A 1,998-nucleotide genomic window follows, 5' to 3' on the forward strand; every position below is an offset into this window, starting at 1 on the left:
ACTATTGAAGTATCTGTGATCTGTTCGTGTATGCATTTGTATGTGCGTTTGTGTGTGTGTGTGTGTGTGTGTGTGTCAGTGTTTTTTGGTGTGATATATTTTTTTTGTGCTGTGTGTGTGTGTGTGTGTGTGTGTGTGTGTGTGTGTGTGTGTGTGTGTGTGTGTGTGTGTGTCTCGAGATGGTGTGGGGAAGAGTTATCCTTTTTCTATTTATTTTTTATTTCTTTTTTTAAATTTATTTACTTATTTATTTTTTTAATTATGTTTTGTTTTATGTTATCCTTTCCTTTCTAAGTGTAGTAGGGAGCCTGTGCTGATGTGTGTTTGTTCATTTATCACATGTTTGTTTTCTGCTATGGCTTTCTGGATGTGAAAGTTTTCTTGCATTTGTATAAGATGTTTGTCATGGTTGCTTATTCTCATTATTTTCATTTCTTGTTCCATGTTTGTAGGATGATGGTTGTAGTGTTTTAAATGCTCTGCAAATGTGGAATGGTTTGTTTCATACTTCCAACATCTGACATGTTCTTTGTATCTTGTTTGAAAATTCCTGCATGTCATGCCTATGTATACTGCATCACATCTTTGACATTCGAGTTTATATATTCCTGATTGTTGGAATTTGTCTCTCTTGGTAGCTGGCTGGCTTAGGTGTGATTGAAGGGTTTGCCCAGGCTTATATGCTATTTTGAAGCCCTTTATCTTTAGGATGTTTGCAACTCTGTGTGTTAGTTTATGTGTGTAGGTCATGGTGTACCATCTGGTTCTTTTCTGTGTGGTGTTGTCATTGTGTGTGTTTGTTGAGTGTGTTCGTAAGTTTTCAGCTTGTGAGTTCTTCTGTATTGTGGAACTGTTGTGTTTGTTTTTTATTTGTGTTTTTACTTTTTGATTGAGCTTGTGTACCACATGTGTGTCATACCCGTTGTTCGTAGCTATTTGTATGATTGTATGATTGCAGAAAATAAAGGCGAAACGCGTATGGCACTAAAATTGTGTTTCGATTCATTTTAAGTTTAAGCGCCATTATGAATACCTGTTAATTGTAAACTTGAACTGTACACCCTTATATCACTATATGTATATGCAAGACCCTGAAGATGGCAATATTGAGTTGCCGAAACTGGTATCATTTGAGATATAATACAAAATAAACCAAAACATACGGCTGTTGGTAAAGTTTTTTGGCTCGGCTGGCGCTGAGCACTATGGGACTCAACTGCTGAGGTCATTAGTCCCCTAGAACTTAGAACTAGTTAAACCTAACTAACCTAAGGACATCACAAACATCCATGCCCGAGGCAGGATTCGAACCTGCGACCGTAGCGGTCTTGCGGTTCCAGACTGCAGCGCCTTTAACCGCACGGCCACTTCGGCCGGCTAAAGTTTTTTGAATCAAGAAATGCGTACCAGGCGATGTCCCCCAAGCCATAATGGACCGACAGAGACAGTTCAAGGAATTGCTGTTTCTAGGAAAATATCCCACTACTAAATATTTGTCCATTTCAACAACTGCCGCACTTTCTGTGTGGTGACTTGCTTGAAGCTGACTTATAGTTTCGTTGAACTTCTGCCAGACTGAGAACATGTCATGTGTCACGATGGTAACTGGTTGAGAAACGATCTCTATTTTTTGTTGTTGAACAACCAACGCTTGCACTTCTGCAACAGCCTTCATACAGCAGTCCTGAAACGTTTTGTCATCTGAAAATTCTTGCCTTCAATCAGGGGTCCAGTAACGTTGCCTGACTAATCAGTTCGTTACTGGAGATAACACTAAACCATTCAAATAAACCTTTAAGCAAATTATCAAACAATGACTATTTATTGAGGATATTCTTTATTTTTGTCTTCAATAGATTTTAGTTGCCATTCCATTAATGTTGGCAATATCTTCATTTTTGAAAGTGACAGTCCTTCCTTGGTTACCTCATCGAAAACACAGAATCTGTCATTCCTATTCGATTATCTCCCAGTCTGTACCTTTTAAGTTTCACCTAA

This window comes from Schistocerca serialis, chromosome 6 (assembly GCF_023864345.2).
Source record: "Schistocerca serialis cubense isolate TAMUIC-IGC-003099 chromosome 6, iqSchSeri2.2, whole genome shotgun sequence".
NCBI lineage: Eukaryota > Metazoa > Arthropoda > Insecta > Orthoptera > Acrididae > Schistocerca > Schistocerca serialis.